The sequence below is a fragment of the Doryrhamphus excisus genome, chromosome 2 (genome assembly GCF_030265055.1).
Source record: "Doryrhamphus excisus isolate RoL2022-K1 chromosome 2, RoL_Dexc_1.0, whole genome shotgun sequence".
In the NCBI taxonomy this organism is placed as follows: domain Eukaryota; kingdom Metazoa; phylum Chordata; class Actinopteri; order Syngnathiformes; family Syngnathidae; genus Doryrhamphus; species Doryrhamphus excisus.
The window spans coordinates 28,040,366-28,053,128 of NC_080467.1; the positions used below are offsets into that span (position 1 = coordinate 28,040,366).

A 12,763-nucleotide genomic window follows, 5' to 3' on the forward strand; every position below is an offset into this window, starting at 1 on the left:
GTTTTAGTTTTCGTACAATAAACTAATTTGTTTGCCCTGTACCGCAACATTCCACAAAAAGGAATGCCCAAAAAAAACACCCCATACGTTCCTGACTTACCATTTTTTAAATCGACTGCTAAATAACCTGCCATGGGGCCAAAAAAAAAACTGCTAGCAATTTGATAAAAGGTGAGAAACACTCCCGTACATCTCACCAGGATATACAGGAAGTCATCAACAAAAAGTTGGACACAGGAGGGACAGCGGCTTGAGAAAAATAAAGAAAACCTGTTAAGCTAACTTGAGTTAACATGTTAACATGAATAATAACATGAATAGTTATTTTTAGTTCCGAAACAGAGTCTGGGGTGGGCAAAAGCTCTACACAATGGGTTGATTCAAGTGTTGCTGTTTGTTTGTGATAGGTGTCCAAAGTGGGGATCGGGGACTTTATGTGGCACGCGGTTGGTCTTTTTATTGGCCTGCGGCACCTTTAAAAAGCAAAACAAAACAACAGCAGCAAAAATGTAAAAATTAAAAGCACTTTTAAAATTTTACTAAAGTAGAAATATTAAGAGAAAAATGTTGTAATTTTACGAAAACATTGTAGTAGAAAGAAAATAATATTTTTGTTGCAAGTAGTTAAAGAATTAACCGTTTTTTAAAAGCTATTTTTCGGGTATAATATTATAAGAGACAAAAAAAAAATTATCTGTAATTTTTGGAAAAAGTTAGCAATTAGCAATGTTGTGGGAATAAAGGCAAAATATTACAAGAAGAAAGTTAAGATGGTTAAAAACCTGTGATTTAAGTGCTTGCGGTTTGAATTGTTTTGTAATTTTCTAAAACTCGAGCCTTCACCTGACATTCCTCTGTCCAAGCTAAAGCTAAAGCTATTTTTCGGGTATAATATTATAAGAGACCAAAAAAAAAATATCTGTAATTTCTGGAAAAAGTTAGCAATTAGCAATGTTATGGGAATAAAGGCAAAATATTACAAGAAAAAAGTTAAGATGGTTGAAAAAAACCTGTGATTTAAGTGCTTGCGGTTTGAATTGTTTTTTGTAATTTTCTAAAACTCGAGCCTTCACCTGACATTCCTCTGTCCAAGCTAAAGCTAAAGCTATTTTTCGGGTAAAATATTATAAGAGACCAAAAAAAATATCTGTAATTTTTGGAAAAAGTTAGCAATTAGCAATGTTGTGATTAGCAACATTGGCGTGGTTTTTACGGCGAGCGCAAGAAGGGAAAATTCAGGCATTTTTTCCCCGTCATTTTGTCTGATTAGTACGGGACTCTTGCAACTAGCGTGCCCCCCCCCTAAGCCAGCTTTGTAGCTGACGGAGTAGAAAGGAATGACCAAAGTGCAGAATAATGTTAATGGCTAGAAAAGCACTTGTGTTGCCATTGGACCTTTTTTTTTTTTTTTTGCATTGCAGCTGGTCAAGAAACCTTCCACCGCAGTTTATGTGGAGTACCTCTCCTGGGGTAAGCTAGCCTGAACCTGCACTTCCACTCATCCTAATCGCTGAGCCCAATCCATTCCCCTGTCTAGCACCTCTTCAGAGGCCGCTCGCCCCCTTTGTTCTGACAATACACAAACGACCATTCAAATGGAGGGACTCTGTAATCAGTGAAATACTAGCCTTAGGGCTTTTTAGAATAGAAAAAAAGAGAGAAGGAAGGAGTGCAAGACAGAAAGAGAGAGAGAGAAACTCCATCCATGACCAATAGACTCTAACTACCTGTCTGGCTTTTTAGCAGCAGATGTTATTTGGGGAAAAAAAAAGGGAAAAATGTGCCACTCCAGATGTACGATGGGAAGGTTGGATGGTATCTCCACACATCCAGGAAAAAAAACTAGCTAAGATGAGTTTGCATTCTGTGTATGTATTAGGAGGCTGCACGGTGGACAAGTGTTTAGCACGCTATTCTACCCACAAGCGTTTGCATGTTCTGTTTTTGTCCGGGTATTCCGTTTTTTTTTCCTCCCACATTCCAAAAACATGCTAGGTTAATTAGCAACTCCAAATTGTCCATAGGTATGAATGTGAGTGTGAATGGTTGTTTGTCTATATGTGCCCTGTGATTGGCTGGCAGACCGGTCCAGGGTGTACCCCGCCTCTCGCCCAAAAGACAGCTGGGATAGGCTCCAGCACCCTACGCGACCCTCGTGAGGAAAAGCGGTAGAAAATGAATGAATGTTATTTGGGAAAAAAAGGGAAAACTGTGCCACTCCAGATGGGAAGGTTGGATAGTATCTCCATATATCCAGGAAAAAACTTTTACATATACTAGCTAAGATGAGTTTGCATTCTACGTATGTATTAGGGGGCTGCACGGTGGTCGAGTGTTTAGCGCGCTAGAGTTCAATTCCACCCACAAAAGTTTGCATGTTCTGTTTTTGTCCGGGTATTCCGTTTTTTTTCCTCCCACATTCCAAAAACATGCTAGGTTAATTAGCGACTCCAAATCGTCCGTAGGTATGAATGTGAGTGTGAATGGTTGTTTGTCTATATGTGCCCTGTGATTGGCTGGCAGACCGGTCCAGGGTGTACCCCGCCTCTCGTCACAATACGATACACAATATTGGGTCTCTTACAATGTACCTTATAATGTAGTACTAGTACAAGGAAAAAATATGACAATTTACTCACTTAATTTCTAATACGCTACACTCTTCTGAACTCTGTATGTATGCTAGTGGCCCCGCCTCCACCCACCCACTGAGACAAAGATTATATGACTGACAAAAGGGCTCACTCCATTCATGCCGTTGTTCTATGGAACAAACAAACCAATGCACAGAATGGTTTCTCTTTCAGTCTGATTGGAGGCAAAAGACGAGGTCAACATGGCTAAATACCGAAGTCAGTAAAGGCCTCATGCCCACAAGGCAGTTTTTGTGCATGAGAATACTGATCATGTTTTAATCTCCTAGCATGAATATATTTGATTATGTTTTTTGTCTGCATCATTGGTAGTATGTCCAAGAATAGAGTTTATTAGCGTTATTCGATTTGTTATTTTGTATATAGTCCACGAATAATGGATCCCTACAGATTGACCTTAAAGTTTGGCTTGACTGAATAACTGGCACATTTTGGATCATAACCAAGTTCTGCTTAGTTTTTGTAAAACTGACAAAGGATAGTCAGTACAGTAAACCTCGGATATATCGGACTCGGATATATTTTCTGTAATGCATTTCCAAAAAAAATTCATTGCATATATTGGATTTTTTATAACGGATTTCGCCTATTTCGGACAAAATCTCCAGTCACGTTCCAATGCATTTCCATTAAATTTCCCTCGCATATATCGGATGGCCGCATCGTGGCGCTCCGATTCGCCGAATCGTGACAGGCCGCTATACGACGTCGTTTGCAGCGTTGCCTGCGCGTCCAGGTACATTGGAAACATAGTCAAGGAAGTGCCTTTTTATAACGGATAAAATCCGATTTACGCATATACCGGATATAAATCCGATATATGCGTAAAACGGACATTTTCCGGTATACGCATATAATGGATTTCGCTTATATCGGACAAAACCAGTGGGAACAATTGAATCCGATATATCCGAGGTTTACTGTATTACGGTATGGTCATTGTTTTCATTGTCATTTAATTTTTTAATTTAACATTTTTTTTAGTGCAATCCAACAACCAATTAATCAACTTTTGGTCCCGATTCAAAACCAGATTAAGAATTGTTGTTCTGGAACAAATTAGGATTATTGGGCCTCGGCAGGGGTCTCTAGTCTCCTGAGTGCCATCATAGTTATAGTTATGCAAATCCTACATTATAAATCTAAGATGGACGCTAAATGAAAAGATGTTTTTACTGGTAGAAAGGTGAAAGGGAAAACAGGAGTCGCTGGGAAAAACAGTAAACCTGTAAATCAAGTATAAGCTCAGTGGAGTGTTGTAGGTCAGGAAATGCATTATCAGGGTATAAAGAGTGGAATCGTTTTGCATGGCTTTATAGGGAAAAATAGACTCCCTCATCCAAGGTCACTCCCGAAGAGGAACTATTTTTACATTTTAAATCAAGTACTAGGAGTATACATACACGGGCAGGGTTAAGTCTGTGTGTGGGTTTTTAAGTTCAAACTATTATTTGTGTTGGTTTATTATAAGTGAACGTATACATTGATGAATATCGTCTACACCAGGGGTGGGCAAACTACGGCCCGGGGGCCACATGCGGCCCGCCAAGTGTTTCAATATGGCCCGCCTGTTTTTTCCAAAGTATTTCATTTAAACTCAACGTACAACCTGGCATCATGGCTTGGGCCAACTTTTCGATGGTCGAGGTAGCTGCTTGATCAATTTCGTTATTTGATGTGGTCTGTTGTTTACAAAATACTCCTGGAAAAAGGAGCACAAGCACAATAATAATAATAATAATAATAATAATAATGTTGTCAATAATGATGATAATACTACTATTATATTAATATTGTTGTTAATAATATTAATATAATAATGGTAGTAATATGACAAAATACTCCTGGAAAAAGGAGCACAAGCACAACAATAATAATAATAATAATAATAATAATAATAATGTTGTCAATAATGATGATAATACTACTATTATATTAATATTGTTGTTAATAATATTAATATAATAATGGTAGTAATATGACAAAATACTCCTGGAAAAAGGAGCACAATCACAATAATAATAATAATAATAATAATAATAATAATAATAATAATAATAATGTTGTCAATAATGATGATAATACTACTATTATATTAATATTGTTGTTAATAATATTAATATAATAATGGTAGTAATATTACAAAATACTCCTGGAAAAAGGAGCACAAGCACAATAATAGTAATACAAATAATAATAATAATAATGTTGTTGTCAATAATGATAATAATACTACTATTATATTAATATTGTTGTTAATATTAATATAATAATGGTAGTAATATTATTATTATTAACAAAATATAATAATAATAATAATAACATTACTATAACTAATAATAATAATTCTAATAAAAATAACAATAATAATAATAATAATAATACATTTATAACACACTTTACATCAAATAAATGATTTCAAAGTGCACATATAGCAGATTGCATGACACTTTTACATGTAAAATATGTGTAAAAATATAGGTGTAAAAATGGACTTTTACGTGTAAAATACTACATAATCCCCCCCGTCAATTTTGTTAAATTAATGCGGCCTGTGAGTCAAAAAGTTTGCCCACCCCTGGTCTACACTATTTGAATGACAAGCTGGTCAAATAGCAAATTGCGTGTGAACGTGAGCTTGAACCTTCATCTTAACTCAAGAGCATGGCTCCAATAAAGGGAGACCACATGCAACGAGCATAACAGCTTTACAGAGCTCGGGGGCTCAAGTCATTACAGATTTGGGCTTTTTGAAGTTCAGGGACTGACAAATTACCTTGTAGCACCGGACTGCTCCGAGTGAGCTATGTCTTTCAAATATCTGGTAAAAGAAAAAAAAAACAAGGAGCGCTTGAGGCTGCCGCAGAACTCCTGTGAGAAAAACGAGACTGATAAATATGCTTTTGATTAGGTTAACCTGATTTATTTAGTGATTTATTTCTAAACACATGTATATCACTTACCCGGTCCAAGTCCAGGTTGCCTCCAAGACACCTCAATGGAGCATCCGACCTTGATAGAACCAACACAAACTCAGTTCATCAGTTTATTATTCATAGAAAAGCATATTTGCAAAGATTCTGAGCTATTAAAACAAAACAACAAGAAAAAATCATCAGTTCCTTAGCTCTCATTAAGATACATAGTATATTTTTACACAGAAAAGGCAATATTTGTAATAAAAAATAATGAATCTCGACTCCCACTGAGTCTTTATGGGAGCTCAGGGGCACTCTGAGGGGGGCTAAGAACAGAGCCCTGTGGTACTCCCGAGTAAAATGTACTTACCAACTCTAAGAAGCCAGTAAAATCACAGTATGAGAATCTTATCCTTTGCTTCTGTATGTTCAGTTTTACAGTACTTCAAAGTAAAAGCTCAGAAATGCAACTCAGTCTGCTGAGCTACCAAGTAAAGACCGAATGCTAGCAGGAGCATTTACAATCATTTGGAGTTTTTGGATGGATCCATGGTTAATTCATGATTAACCTTTAGATGCATAAGTGGGTCAAAAATGACCCGGTCAGGTTGTTTTCTTGAAATATGTTCGTAATGAAAATTTTTCATCATTTCGTATTCCAGGTATTCCTCAAAAAACATGTTTTTGATATCATACCATTCACATTTTTAACTTACCTTTTATACATTTTAAGAAATTTTAGTTTTTGTGTTACTACCCCAACCTTCCATAGGTGGGTCAAAAATGACCCGGTCAATTCGTTTTCTTGAAATATCTTCATAATGAAAAATTTTCATCATTTCATATTCCAGGTATTCCTAAAAAAAACAACATGTTTTTAATATCATGTCATTCACATTTTTAACTTACCTTTTATACATTTTAAGAAATTTTAGTTTGTGTTGTGATTTTTCCATCAATGCATATTCCAGGTATTCCTCACAAAACATGTTTTTGCTATCATACCAATCACATTTTTAACCTACCTTTTATACATTTTAAGAAATTTTAGTTTTTGTGTTACTACCCCAAACTTCCATAGGTGGGTCAAAAATGACCCGGTCAATTCGTTTTCTTGAAATATCTTCGTAATGAAAATTTTTCATCATTTCATATTCCAGGTATTCCTAAAAAAAACAACGTTTTTAATATCATGTCATTCACATTTTTAACTTACCTTTTATACATTTTAAGAAATTTTAGTTTTTGTGTTACTACCCCAACCTTCCATAAGTGGGTCAAAAATGACCCGCATGTATTTTCTATGGAATCGAATCGGAACCTTTGATTCTTATCAACTTTGGCCGTCAGGAATAAATAAACTGTAGACCACACGGACTATATCAGAAGTGTCACCCCTCAGGAAGATTATTTTACACATGAAGTGGTAGCCTTCAAGTTATTTCCTTTAAACTTAAATAGCCAAAAACTTACCACTTCCACACGGATAGGGAGGATAACTATTAACAGTTATTTAACCTTTAACATGAACATTAATCAAACGTAATAATAATTTTTTCTGGGTACATGATACCATACAGAATCCGTATCAAAATTTGCGTGGGCCGCACGAACATTAAACTTTCATATCAAGATGGGGGCCTCAAACTAGTGTCCTGCGGGCCACATTTGGCCCGTGGGCCGTGTGTTTGAGACCCCTGATTTACAACATATTGCGCAACTGCAGGGTCTTGAGACACATGCTAACTCGCAAACTAGAGAGCTAGCGACCTAAACGGTCGCCTTCAAGTTATTTCCTTTAAACTTAAATAGCCAAAAACTTACCACTTCCACACGGATAGGGAGGATAACTATTAACAGTTATTTAACCTTTAACATGAACATTAATCAAACGTAATCATTTTTTCCGGGTACATGATACCATACAGCATCCATATCAAACATTAAACTTTCATATCAAGGCGGGGGTCTCAAACACGCGGCCCGCGGGCCAAATGTGGCCCGCAGGACACCAGTTTGAGGCCCCTGATCTAAGGGTTAAGTTTTGTGAAACTTCCATAATTTGGGTCGCGGCTTGTCATTAAGTGGTGATGAAGGGTCCTGTAACCGAAGTTGACGGACATCGAGAATGAAGTACAGAAACTGTACCCGTTGCTCGTTTGCGTGGATGCCCCCCCTCGCTATTCGTGTGTGGCGTTTGTGCATGTGTGCGCCTGCACACTAGTTGAGATTGCGTTCAAACCCCCTCTCCGGGCACAAATAAAGAATGTCTTTATAAAGCCCCGGCCCGCAGAGCTGAGCGGAGTTGCCCTCCTTGACTTGGAGAGGGGGGGTTTTTAAAAAGCTGCGAGTATTCTTGTGGGGTAGAGGAATGCAGCTCACATCTTTGCCATAGCAGCCGGCGAGGTAATGCGCTCGCATGTTGGCGCTTGTTGAGGTTGAGCGCACCTCCCTCTCGTGTATTAATAAGCGCGTGTCACTATTTGCTGTACCCGTTGGGTTGTGTTTTACTGCACGGGCCAGGTTTTTGCTTACGGGAAGACAGATGATAAAGCACCCCCACGCGCTCCCTTCTCAAGTGTTCCTAAAGCTTCAGCATGAACAAACAACAAAGCAGACGAAGCACATATACGGGATTAATAAAGTTTTGCAGAATATTCGCACACGTATTATGACAGCTTGAAAGCAGAATGTTTACATAAGGACATTATCCGTGACAATTGCCTTGGATATAGAAGGGAATTATTGGGATACAGTCGTACTGTCAGAAAGAGAGAAAATGGCTGGTGATGACAATGACGGCTTCCTTTCGCTGTAATATAAACATACCAGCATGATCGCTTTTTCCCTCGGGGCGAAGCCATTGTTCCATTTTGAAAGCGCCGTTTGAATGCCTGAAATGTTCCTCTGATATTTTTTTTGTTTTCTTTCTCTCTGCCTGCTCGTTTATTTTCCGGTATCCAGGTGATGCGCCAGCCTGTCACATCAAGCTCGCAAGGCCTTATTTCCTCCGAGCAAAGGTCAAAACAATCGACATATGGGAGGGATGGGAGCGAGCTGTGGTGGGGGTTGGGGGGGCTGACAGACCACACTTGTTAGTTTGAAGTGTGACATGTCAAGCTGCAATCTACACCGCTGTAAATATGTCTGACAGCTTTTGTTTGACATGGCGGCATGAAGTTGCAATATATTCCGGAGGGAAATTCCTGATCCCGACATGGTTTGGACTGCAAAGACCTCCCTCAGAGGTTGTGCGAGTCATCAAACATTTGCCGGAATGGTTCGCTTTTAAAGTCTCAGACTAAAGTCTTGGTCTTAGCAGACTAGAAACGGCAGAATTTATTCATTCGTTCATTTTGTACTGCTTTTCCTGGGGGTGCTGGAGCCTATCCCAGCAGTCTTCAGACGACAGGCGGGGTACACCCTGGACTGGTGGCCAGCCAATCACAGGGCACATATAGACAAACAACCATTCACACTCACATTCATACCTATGGACAATTTGGAGTCGCTAATTAACCTAGCATGTTTTTGGAATGTGGGAGGAAACCGGAGTACCCGGAGAAATCCCACTCATGCACGGGGAGAACATGCGAACTCCACACAGAGATGGCCGAAGGTGGAATTGAACCCTGGTCTCCAAGCTGTGAGGTCCACCTGCGACCACCGTGCAGCCCGGGCAGAATTTTCATTCATTTTCAACCGCTTTTTCCTCACGAGGGTCGGCGGGGTGCCGGAACCTATCTCAGCTTTTTTTGGGCGAGAGGCTGGGTACACCCTGGACTGGTGGCCAGCCAATCACAGGGCACATATAGACAAACAACCATTCACACTCACATTCATACCTATGGACAATTTGGAGTCGCTAATTAACCTAGCATGTTTTTGGAATGTGGGAGGAAACCGGAGTACCCGCACATGCACAGGGAGAACATGCAAACTCCACACAGAGATGGCCGAGGGTGGACTTGAACCTTTGTCTCCAAGCTGTGAGGTCTGCGTGCTAACCACTCGCCCACCGTGCAGCACGGACAGAATTTAAATTGTTGGAAAGTCAAAAAAGGCACACTCACATTTAAAATGTATAAATAAATTGAATGATTACAGATTGGGGCTCAAACCAGCAACCAACGAGCGGAATGTTACAGCGATGTAAAATGATATTCCAACAGTAGGGGGCACCATATAAATTGTCAAAGAAAATATTGTATTTTCCACTGATAATCATATCCACACCCATACAGCAACAAGTTTGCTAGCTCACTATGGCCTTAGCCTCTGGATTTTAAATTTGGGGGGGGGAGGGGGGGGCATCATCCTTTTAATATTTCTGATATTTCTGCTTTGAATGACCCCATAATTACCCCAATTCCCCTGATGTTATTACTCCAGAGGTTACATACGCACTTTGTTCTGATGTTTGTGCCACATACAAATGTGCAGCTTTCCAATGCATTATTTTTGTGAATTATTAAAGACTAACCTGTCTTAATTGATTAATGAAGGAAAACATGTTATTTTAGTTGACTATTGGTCGGTAATGGAGTGGTCGGCATATTGAATATCGGCGAGAAATCCAATACCAAGCATCTCAAATCAATTTGTTTATCATTTTTAACCTTGCAGTTAACTACTTTTTACACTCGTATGTCAGTTAAAAGCGCTGCCTGTATGTTTAAATGTCTTACAATGGTGACTGCTTCACCCTGGAACAGATCATTTATACTTCAGTTATATCCACTATGGCAGAAACACAAACCGACGCTCCACGGTATCACATCGGGGCCGCGATATCACTTTGAATGAGACCACTTTACAATTTCACTGATTGTATTAGTCCATAATCAATCCACACAAATCGACGCTCCACGGTATCACATCACGACTGCGATACGGATAAATCAAGTTCACACCTCAACGCCACTGGGGGCCGCCAAAGTGTCAACTTTTTTTTTTTTTTAAAGAATGCACATTTTTTTTCCAACACACCTGTGTGTCCCAGTTTGAGTTGCCGCCCTCCTTATCGTCATAACAACACTTAGTTACAGTACTGACCACATGTCCAGACCCACGGAATTATTATATACCGCTAACACATGTTGACAACATCTGTTGTTGTGCAGCGCTAAAAACTACACGCACAGATGTGTGCTAAAATATTGCACATCCCTTTAGGTTATGAACAGAGAGAGAGGGGGGGGGGGCAGAAATGTACATGCCTGCAGAGATATTTAACTTTACATTTCTCTCCAGCAGAGAGCCAGAATATGACCGAAACAAACAATACTATATCGGGAAATAACACCGCGCTACAAGAAGCAGTGTCTGCTTCAAGGTATCAAAAGTGGAATTATAAAAATGCAGGCCGAGGCATTCTCGCAGCGCTCCTCACATTCCCAAAAGGCATTGCAAAGACCGGAGCGGGTCGAGATTGCATAATCGGCACCGGTGGATTCAAGGAAAAGAACGCCTGCTTCCAAACAACGCTGTATACCCTGACATGTCCAGGACGTTGGCGTAATGCTCCAGGCGGCAGCAAGTTGTAGCTTAATTGCTACTAGTTGATACAAGCTAGTACCAGCAATGGCACAAACGCATTTGTGTTGGAACGCTACCCTTTTTTTTTTTTTAAAAGGTCATGAGGTTCAGTCAAGAGGGGTCGTCCGACAAAGCTGACCCTTGCTCAGCTGAATTCTTGTGATATTTTTATTACAGTGCACTAAAATAAAATGGGGACTGGACCTATTTGTAAACAGGTGAGTCTACAGGCTCAGTAGTTCTCGGGCAAGAGTCAATTTAGGACATGAAGGTACTTCCATTTACTTCATTGGTTATGATGTATTAAATGGCAGAAACATAACATAACAGTACAGTGGTTGGTTGAACACAATATGTTTCTGTTTGCTTGCAATATCTGATTTATTTGGAAATAAATGGAGTTTGCAAAAGAGGAAAAAAAAAATTCAAACATTTTCCCAATGGAAATAATGCAATCGTCTGTTCCAGGGTCAAACTGTGATCACCAGAAACCTACATATATACAGACCATGTGCTGTGTGTATGGTCCCACAATCTACAGAATGAGGGTCTCATTTTGCACAAGATGCCGTTAGCATGCTAACACCTAGCATGTTAGCACAATGGGACTCAGCCAGGGATGCCTGACTGTACAAATAATGTTTTTAATTGTGTATTGCATTGAAACATTTATGATGAAATAATGCAATCATCTGTTCCATGGAAATCTAACTCTCACTCCCCAGGCAGTTAGCATTAGTTAGCATTTCCATATGTTTAACTGTCATTAAAGTGTAAAAAGAAGTTAACCAATGTATAATGATACAAACTCAGGCCTAAGCGTATTCGGTAGATACCATCTGCTCCAAGTGACTTCCTTTTTTAAATCGTATGTTTAATTAATACCAGGTCGGCGTATTATATGGTTATTGTTGCTATTGTTATCGCAATAGAAAAGGCTTAATTGCGGTGCACGCTCGTGAACTCGTGCATGCAACACTACAAAGCCGGCGTTCATGTGTCAGTACCTCCAGGCGACTGGAATTCCGAGTCGACCACAAAAAAGGGAGGGTGGTGTTTGGAAACACGCGGGTTGATTTCCACGTGCCTCGCAACGGTCTCGTTCGGAGGGGCGACGCCGTGCGTCATCCCGTGGCTGCATCCGCCAAAGCCAGCCTCACTTCCCACATGGCTGGGGGGCAAAAAGAAGAGGTTCAGCTGGGAGTGAAGTAATGCCTGACTCACACTTCAGGTAAAGACTTCATCATCGGTTTCTTGTACTCGAAAGGCTCCGCCGAAGCCTGATGGAAGCCCGGTGCCACCCCGTGATGATGGCGGCGCGTTGAAGGTCGTTACGCTAATCATGAGCGAGGAGAAACCTGGATGCAGATAATGAGAAAAATAAGCAAAATGAAGTAAAACTACAAACAGGAAGGTGTAATACTGCCATCTAGTGGCGTCTTATATGATAAATATTTAATTGTATTGCACATCCAGACACATTGCTGGTTCTATGGTTATCATCACACTAAAAATTTTTTTTTTTTTTTGCCTTACCTTGTACCCTCCTGTGATGGCTCACAAAAAAGCAAAAGAAAAAGACAAATTTTTGCAATACATTTCATTAAATGTCAAATGGTTTAAACTTTTGAGGCATTCGAAGACTCTTAAAGA

General features: G+C 39.6%; 1 protein-coding gene across 3 annotated transcripts in view; it reads right to left on the bottom strand.

Moving 5' to 3' along the window:
* Window positions 1–12,612, bottom strand: part of fgf24 (fibroblast growth factor 24) — a 35,940-nt gene extending 23,328 nt beyond the window's left edge. For 2 of the 3 annotated variants that reach the window (XM_058052961.1, XM_058052944.1), the window contains exons 1-2: window positions 12,118–12,612; window positions 5,618–5,666 (exon numbers count right to left, since the gene is read on the bottom strand). The gene's annotated coding sequence lies outside the window, so the exon portion shown is untranslated. Of the gene's footprint in view, window positions 1–5,430; window positions 5,446–5,617; window positions 5,667–12,117 lie in introns of those variants that run through there. The other variant, XM_058052953.1, reaches the window with a different exon arrangement.
* Between the last annotated feature and the right edge of the window lie 151 nt (window positions 12,613–12,763).